At 41.5% G+C, this 8,200-nt stretch overlaps 1 pseudogene; it reads right to left on the bottom strand.

Annotated features, from left to right (window-relative positions):
• Positions 1-969: 969 nt before the first annotated feature.
• Positions 970-7,966, bottom strand: LOC124250157 (flavin-containing monooxygenase 5-like; annotated as a pseudogene).
• Between the last annotated feature and the right edge of the window lie 234 nt (positions 7,967-8,200).

The raw sequence follows: 8,200 nt of genomic DNA, 5'->3' as shown, positions 1-8,200 counted from the left end.
TTTAGGAAATGTTAAGACTCCCGAGTCCTCCTTTTCCTCTTCTCTTTCTCTTCCTTTATTCTTCCTTTATAAAGCCATTCTCATACAAAGAAGCCAGTAAAAAGCCAGGAAAACAAAGTTCTGGTCCTCCAATGCAAAAGGCTTCCTCTGGCTTTCCACCTTTAAACATAGCTGTCTACACTAGTGCAAGACAGAGGCACAGATACGCGGAAATGTGAGGGTCCCATTCTCAACTTGGATCCTGATGCTGAACTCGCATCAAGCATTTCTCACAATAACGCACTCTTCATTCTGTCTGTGCTCTGAGCCTCAGCTCTAGTCCATAGCTCTTGCCAGATGCTGAGATCTTTAGTTGAACTTCACGTGGTGGTGGTGATTGCATGTATACAATAAAGCTTCATTTATCAGGCACTGTCATATAATCAGCATTTCGAGGACACAGAAATGTACACAGGTAAGGAAATTCTTCTTTTACTTTTAATTCCTTTACTTTTTACATAGTGTTTTGATGAAAATGTTTCTAAAATTTATTGCACTCGTCTCATTTCTTAAACAGTGTGTAATGAACATAACCTTCTTTTATCGCTCATTTTCTTCACTAAGCACCTTAATTACTGCTCAAATGCTATAATGCACTTTCAATGTCTCCTCCCTGTGCTGTTCATTATTATGGCTCTTGTCACTGTGTCTGTAGCTGGCAGTATTTCCCTTCTCATTTGTGGCTCTGGCCTGACAAACAAGACAACTCATGGTTAGAATTATCTGCAAAATAAAGGTCAATACATTCTGACTGATTATCTTCAATCTGGTCTCATTAGTGAAGTGTACAGGTCATACTGTATAGAAGTCTGTCTGTCCTTTCTGGTTCTTAGAATCAATCACGTCAGTTGAGACAAAATAAATGCACCCTGAAGGTAACATGAATATCTTTTCTGAGTCTTTAGATCATAGTTTGCATGATTTAATCTTTCATTTATTTTCCGTCCAGTTACTCAACATAGACGTTGTCACGATCTTCTTGATGATATTAAAGCAAGTGAAACGCACAGTGTCCATGGGACTAGCCTTCATCCCACACACAGTTCAATATCCAGGCCCCTCATCTGGTGCTAAGAAACACCTGGGAAAAGGAAGAGTGTGTTCAAAGTCGGGTAGTCAAGCAGCTGTGGGGCAGGGAAAAGAACCTAGAAGTTACCTGACCCCTTCGGTGAAAACAGAACCGTGTGACCCACGCCACCGTATACAACATACAGGTCTGGAAACTACGCAGGAGCCAGAATCCCTCCCCGCCCCTGTCATTCGACACCTCCTCCCACTGCTGGCTCTGTGGAACATGACCTGGGCCTCCTCACTGCTTTGGAAATCCTGCTGAGGATGGGGGCCTGTGAACTGACAGAAGGGCTGAAAGAGATGGATGCCTTCAACTCTTCCCCAAACTTTAGTGTGGATTCCTCTTTGAAAAAAAAAAAAAAGACTCAGTAATCCAAGACTTTTCAATGTTCCAATGGTGTAGCTATATGTTTTCTGCTAATCTATAGGTTTAAGATTAGGTGCTTTTGTCCTTTGCATATCGGATTCCCCGTCAGTGCCTGGGGCTTCTCACCTCCTTGGTCTCCTGAACTCTGCCAGCCTCCACTCTGGGTTAGCACAAGCATTTTCTCAGCTGGAGCTCCTAAGACCTTCCATCTTGCAAAGGGCTAGGATCAGCTTTCCTCATTTTTACTTCTCAATTCACACCCTGGTGTTCTCATCCATTCTCTGATGTCAGCTATTTATTTCTGGATTAATCTTAAATATACATCTATACACAAACAGTTTAAATTAGTTCTAATGTATTTGCTTTGTCAAATCAGTGACCATTGCTTAAACATGAAACACACACACACACCAGCAACAACTTATTTCTTTTATTCTTAGGTTGAAATGTGGCAAATCCACTAATAAGGTGATCTAAATTTTAGTACTGGCCTTTTCTTTTTCTAATTTCCTGCCTCCCTTTATGCTAGCTGTTAATGCCTCTGGACCTCAGTTTTCTTGGCTTTAAAATAAAGGGGCTTGGGGCCGGGTAAGCCCGGGGTGCAGCAGTTAAGTTTGCACATTCCACCTCTCAGTGGCCCGGGATTCCCCCGTTGGGATCCCGGGTATGGACACGGCACCACTTGGCAAAAGCTATGCTGTGGCAGGCATCCCACGTATAAAGTGGAGGAAGATAGGCATGGATGTTAGCTCAGGGCCAGTCTTCCTCAGCAAGGAGAGGAGGATTGGCAGTAGTTGGCTCAGGGCTGATCTTCCTCAAAAAAAAAATAAAAATAAAGGGGCTTGAACTAAATAATTTCTTAAGCTATCCCTAGTTCTAAAATGTTGATATTTTATTTATTATATGTATTCACCTCATTTAATTGGTCTAAAGAGCCACCACCAGAAATCCTTTAAAATATGAAATTTTGTTTATCATATTATTTTTCTGACCTTTTTCCCCTTTAAATTGGATTTTTTTAATGAGAAAATATTTTAAACATAGAAAAAAGTAAACAGAATCATACAACAGACACATAAGTATTGTGTGTGATGATATATATATATATATGCATCTGGCACACAGTAGGTGATTAGCAAATACTCTCGGAACGAGTGAATGATCAGCACCACTGACAGAGAAGACAGTTTAAAATAGCTGTTATTTCCCCAGAATGGCCAGCAGAGGGCGAGCTTGTACATTGACAAAACTGACCCTTGGTTTAGAAGGGTTACCTTGGTGTGTTAGCGCCCCTCAGTGTACAACTTGATTATTGTGCAATTACCAGCACATTTCCAACAACTGATCTATTTGCACCTTGTTAACCATACTAAATAAGTACAACTACACATGTGCAAAAATTGGTCACAGATCTCAAAGTGAGTGGCATGTTAAATAACTGGAAAATTTGCAATATTTAAGTCACCTGTCTAGATCATGCCCCCCAACTCTTCTTTGCAGGTTATAGAGAGAGTTCTAAGCCATGTGAGTCAGGATAGAAAGTGATGGTCTGAATTAATTCTCCAAGCTGCTGCCTATTTTGTTCCACTAGTATTTACAAACACACACACACACACACACACACACACACACACACAGAGTCCTTATCCCCAGAGGAAGCCACTATTAACAGTTTTTTGTATCTTCTTAAAATCACATATACGTTTACCACTATAGGTATATAGGAGTTTTTTCTATAAATTGGATCACCAATACACATGGTCCTATAATTTGATTTTTTCAAAGAATATCTTCTGACGTCTGCGCATATGATAGTTCTTCATTTTTTCTAATGACCATGTAGTTTTCCACAGTATAGATGTGTTAACTAGTGGAGATCTTGACAAAGAGCAAAAGGCTTGACTGTTTCTAGTGATTGTTGAGTATCCATTAGACCCAGCCAACACGCTCAAACCTCTGCTGGGTATTGTGTGTAGATATGTGCGTTTAGTGGAAAGCCATAAGCAGAAGCCTTGAGTCTTAGTTGTCCTGGGTTTGTGCATCTGCACAGGCAGGTGGAGAATTCCCACATCAACAAAACACAACTCTAAGAAAACAGACTTGCCTTGTGGTATGGCTGACCTCCACAGCCACGCCAGGGCCAGAATTCCCAACGCCGATCACAAGGATTCTCTTTCCCATAAATCTCTCTGGACTCTGATATTCCTTGCTGTGGAAACGCTGACCTTTGAACTTCTCAATCCCTATGTAAAGAAAAAAAAATGGAAAATAGCAATTCAGCTTCAGGAAATGTAGAGCTCACTGTAGTTGTTACATTGCATTTGCACAGTTTCATAGTAAACCCACTTTAACAGTAAAATCTGTATATATAGTACCACTTTCAACTACTTTTCCATTGTCCCTCTATGATACACAAACATCCATTGATATTAACAGAAATTTGACTTACTGTAGCACACACATGAAGTTATATTATATGTACTTTTTTACAGAGCAAATTCGTTTTGGTGATACCCAAATTCATAGTGTACTATGTTTTTTCTGTGGTTATCATTATGGACTCTCAAAATTGGAAAATTAGAGTCATCCAGACACACCTTGCACTATATATTAATACAGCCTTGCTATTCAAATGTGATTCTCCGACCGGCAGCAGCACCTGGAAACTTTGTCAACAGCAAATCCACTAGCCCCAATCCAGACACGCTGAATCAATCTCAGGGAGCTGGAACCTCGATCTCGCTTAACAAAGTCTCCAGGTGACTCTTACCATACTAAAGTTTGAGAGCCACTGATCTAAAAATCCCTCATTAATGGTTATTAGTTTCTGCTTACATACCTCCTGAATTGGGAAACTCACTACTTCACAAGGCAGACCATTTCATTTTGGGACAAGACTTCTTGTTGGAAAATCCCTTTTCTTTCCAGTGAAGTCAACCTCCCCGGAACTTCTACCTGTCAGCTCTCATCCTGCCCAACAAGAACACACATGACATTGATTCCATCCTTTCTGTGATGGTCATATCCTAGCCAAAGATGGTGATTGTGCTCCTTTCTCTCCCCTAACAAGTTTCCTCCTCCAGGCTAAATAGCTTCTGTGGTTTTTATATATTCATCGTGCTGCATTTGCCTGACTCTCTACTGTCCTGGTTGTTTTCCTCTAATTATGTTCCCTTTTCTCACCATTCTTCTTGAAGCAGGCACCAGAGCAGAGCACAACACTCCAGGTATGGCTTGACAACACAGGTGAAAAAGACACCTCTCTTTCTTAAGGGAAACTTAAGTGCCCATGGCTTGGATGCAGACATTCTGATTATAACAGGCTTTTTCTTTTATAAAACTTAAAAACCTATAGAAGCCAGCTTTTCTTCTAATTGTATTATTTGGGGTAATAGCTTATTGCTTGCCATCATCAAGAGAATTTTAAATCCACTTTACTTAACCACAGACCATCCACCCTTAGGATTCCCTGAGATGGGAAAGTTACATACGTGGGAAAAATTGAAGTGGTAAATGAGGTCAGTATGACAGCCACTGCAGACCATGCCTGCATCAAAGGCAGATGGCCTTTGCTTCCCCTAAGCTTCTGTTACAACATCCCACTGGCCAGTGGATGAGAAATCAGGATGTTTTCTCACACTGTGCACCATCATCTGAGTATAAAAGGATGAATATGGGTGTCACATGACCATCTCCTTCCACCTCCCTGAAACTAGAGGACTGCCTCTGGACCAATAGAGGTCATCCAGTTTATTTCCCAGATTCCATGGAAAGTGGATCCTGAATAATCATTTTCTTGTAGATATTTCAATATTTAAAAATCTTTAGCGAGATTTTACAATCTGATTTAGATTTGTTCCACAATTCCCATGAAAATTGAGAAGTGAGTAATAAGAAAGGTATTTGGTTTCCTTTATACCTGTTGCTTGACTTTTTCCCCTGCCGTATAGCTTATGTAGCAGATATATATGCCAATACACCCTTGACTTCAAGTCTTCCAAATTGATGACCATATGGATGGATTAACAGACAGATGAGATGGTAAATGTAGGCACACATGTTCAAAAGTTGTCTTTTTAGAGATTTATGCCACAGACACATTAAATTCTACCTAATACTAAGTCAGACTCTCCTGTGAGGTGGTAAACAACTGCTGTGGAGGTAACCAGGCAGGAACTAGATGTCCCATCAGCAAAAAAGATGAGTTGCAAAAGAGATAAAGCTAGCAAGCCTTTCCAAATGGAAGTTTCCATGAATCTAGAAAAATTATAATGATGATATTAGCTAACAGTTACTCAGTGTTTATCTTATCATAAGCATAGATGTAATTGTTCTACATGCACGCACTCATTTCACCTGGAAAGAGACCCGTCTGCAAAGAGGATTGTAGTGATGGTCTGAGTTTGTGCAAGGAAAATGCCAAGTGAGAAAGTCATGTGGTTGATGTATGCATGTATATACAAAAGACCACCACGCAGGCAAAAAGCTTTTGCAAATAAACACAATATTGCCTCTAACTCAATAGTCAGTGTTTCTAAACCAGGATATTTAATACCCTGAAATTGTACACAAAATGTCTTATTTATGTGTCTTTCTCTAGAGAAAGGTGACAACTGCCTTCAGCAGATTCTCAAGGGTCAAGATTACAAAAGACCCTAAAGCCTACCTGGAAACAGATGTACTTCACAAGGTCAAGGTGCTTGGCATACATCTTCAAATACTCTGGGGGCTGTGAGCTGTGCATGTAATTTGGAAAATGATCAGCTAAGGAGAAGTCACTGAAATAGGTCACTTCCTTGGAAGTGTCGATGTTCACAGATCTATAGATGCTGGGCTTTCCTTCTTCTGACTTCTCTTTTAGAAAGTAAAGGAAAACATTCCCATCCTGATAAGCAATGCAGTAGAGCAAGATTGTTCTTTAAGAGGCATGTGCAAGTCTACGCTGCTGCTAGATTTCTCCAATGCCTGGAAGTCAGAGAGCACCGACATGTGCTTCCATTCAGCTGACTTTGGCATCTGATCTGCCAAGACCTCAGTTCTTCAGAAGGCCAGAGGCTTGTAAGGGTTTTGTGTGTTTGATTCTTCCTATTGACTTGTTCCCAAGCCTGCCTGCCCTTATTGAAGTCCCAGACAGTGCTCTCTAGAAATTCATCACTCAGTCTTCCTTTTCTTCACATCAGGGGGACTTTATCTGATCTGGAATTCAGTTACATGGGACACATTTTTCCTGTTCTGAAGGGTTTAGTGGGATGAAAATTCCTCCCCAAAAATGATGACTCAGGAAGGAAAGGAGAGAGAGAGTGTTGAATACCAACTCTGTAACCAATGACTAGGTTAGGTATTCTCACAGAGGCCACCTATGAAGAACTGATTACTAGTCTCTTCTTATGGATTAGGAAACGAGGGCTCTAAGACTTGCCCGGCTGAAGCTTTCAGTCTCCTGTTCCAGGGCCCATTTCCTGCCTTAGGGCTGCCCCCCTCAGCACCAGCCTCTGCATCCACAGCACCTCTAGGACATCTGGCTCAGCGCTGACCACTCTCTCTCTTGTACGGGACTGATCTGTATCCATGTCTCTTTCCTTTGCCATAAACCCTGAGAGTCAGGAACCATTCCTGTTTATCAATCTATCCCTATGGAGTACAATTCCCAGCTCACAGCAGGTTGTTGTTTTATATTTGTTGAGTTGCAGGTTGGATGTGCTCTGTGTCCCATTGAAAGAATATGGAGACTTACTTGGAATCTCCAGAGCCCCCCAGTGTCATCACAGGTGAGCTCAAAGCAAGTGGGCTCCGGCCTTTCATCCAAGCAGCACTCACTCGCTCCCACACCACTGATCCCAGCTCTGATCACTGCCACTTTCTTCTTCCTCACATTCTTCTTCATCATCTGGAGGGACAGAGACCATCATCAGTGCTGCAAGGCCAGTAACTGAGGATGAACTGCCATTCAGTTAAAACACCTCTATGTCAGTAAAGATTTCTAACAATTCATTTTTTCAGAAATAATCCCAGGTCCTTGAATTTTGGTTGGTTCCTGCCTTCCCAGGCTTTCCCTGATGGAATCAGTGATGATCCAGCTCCACTTGGTTCCTGAGTCTCCTGAACATAGAGGGGAGAATGTGAGCCTGGATAATAGTTTAGGACATTAATTTTTAAATCTTACTCCTTTACTCCCATTCAAGCAGGTTACAGGCTTTCTGAGCCATTGTCTCAAGGAAGAATAAGCCAGGGAAAAAAACCAGAAGTTGTTCTTGTTCCCAAAAGTCTCCAGGCCAGATGGAGGTAAGGAGCGAAGGGAAGAAACAGTAGTTGAATATGCAGGAGGCGTAGAGGGGCCTCCGGTGGAATACACAGGTTCCACCTGCCTCCAGAACCAAGCCAGTGTCTTCAGGACCTGTTCTGCCCTGTCTTGCCCCCTCTCATCCCACTCACCATTTTTAATGAAATTTCCTCTGTGCTTTGCCTGTGAATTTTCCCATTTGCAGCCATTTCTGAAAATGTACATAGATAAACACTCATAACAACTTTACATTTGTTCGTTGCTTAGTTGTCTTCCAAGCACGTTAGTAAGCTTCTTTTTTTATTTTCAATTTGGTCCTCAGAAAAAGTAGGTAGGGCAAGTAATACTATAGTCCATTTTCCTGATGAGGAAAACCATGACTCACTGAAGAGCAGTCAATGTTCAAGGTCTTCCTGTGACGAACAGTGAAGCTGTGCCAAATA

Source organism: Equus quagga, chromosome 13 (genome assembly GCF_021613505.1).
Source record: "Equus quagga isolate Etosha38 chromosome 13, UCLA_HA_Equagga_1.0, whole genome shotgun sequence".
Lineage (NCBI taxonomy): Eukaryota > Metazoa > Chordata > Mammalia > Perissodactyla > Equidae > Equus > Equus quagga.
Note: the sequence above shows the minus strand (reverse complement) of the source record. Positions and strands in the feature narration are given on the sequence as shown.